General features: G+C 52.7%; 1 protein-coding gene across 1 annotated transcript in view; it reads right to left on the reverse strand.

The window, feature by feature from the left end:
* The window catches only part of DEDD (death effector domain containing), a 22226-nt gene extending 21222 nt beyond the window's left edge, over positions 1-1004 (reverse strand). Inside the window, exon 1 of the mRNA XM_014962294.1 lies at positions 331-1004. The gene's annotated coding sequence lies outside the window, so the exon portion shown is untranslated. The remainder of the gene's footprint in view (positions 1-330) is intronic.
* Between the last annotated feature and the right edge of the window lie 6 nt (positions 1005-1010).

The raw sequence follows: 1010 nt of genomic DNA on the forward strand, positions 1-1010 counted from the left end.
CCCCTGAGCCCCCCCCCAAGCCAACGGGGAGAAGAGAAAAACCCCCAATAACACCCCCCTCCTAAAGCCGGAGAACTCCCAGCAGCGCCGCGAGCTCCCCCCGGCGCAGAACCGAGCCGTGACGTCAGCCCCAGCTTTACCAATCTGGCCTTTTTCGTCAGCAAAACGAGGCCCAACGGGGACTCACCCGCGGCCGCGCTCCCCAAACTTTCTCCCGAGCAGGAGGAAGGATGGAGGAACCCTCAGCATGTTAGATTGATAAAAAAAATACATATAGAAACACCCACCTCAGCGAGGAGCTCGTCGGGCCTTGCTTCTGTCAACACCCACCTCAGCGAGGAGCTCGTCGGGCCTTGCTTCTGTCCACGAGTCCAACAGCGGCCAAGCCGAGAGTGTTTCGTGGGTTTTTTGCTTTTTTTTGCGTCTTCACAAGTCTTCTATCCCCTTTTTCTCCTCGACTTTTTAAATAAAACTTCCCAAACCCAAGCGCGGAAGCTCCTGCGGCGTTTCTTGCAGCGGGGAAGCCAAACTGGCTGCGGCGGGGATCGGCGCTCGGCGGTAAAGCTGGTCGACTTGCCAGAAGCCACCCAATATTAATTATTTTTAATTCCTCCCAAAACCCTTCTTCTTCTTCCTCTTTTTTTTTCCCTACTTAATAACTTATTGACATGGGGAGGAGGAAAAGGAAAGTCCGGAACCCCCCCTGCGCTCTCTCTCTAGGCCATCTCTTTTTTATTTTTAAGGACACCGCTCCTGAAGAACTACCCGGGCTGTTCCCTTCTCACCGGCGGGACTTAACGCCTCAGAATTCCTTAAACCTGGATTTGCTGCCTCAGTAAAGCAGCTCCTCCCGCGCCCGCACCGGGTTAAGCGATAAACCTTCACAAAAAAAAACAAAAAAACAAAAAAAAAAGCCAAGAGAAGGTCACCTGAAGCGGGTTAGTCCATTTCAGATTCAGCCCATTCCTTCTCCTTGGCGTTTACTCACAATTAACGTGCTCGTCACCCCC

Source organism: Calidris pugnax, unplaced genomic scaffold, assembly GCF_001431845.1.
Source record: "Calidris pugnax isolate Ruff unplaced genomic scaffold, ASM143184v1 scaffold1427, whole genome shotgun sequence".
NCBI classification, from domain to species: Eukaryota; Metazoa; Chordata; class Aves; order Charadriiformes; family Scolopacidae; genus Calidris; species Calidris pugnax.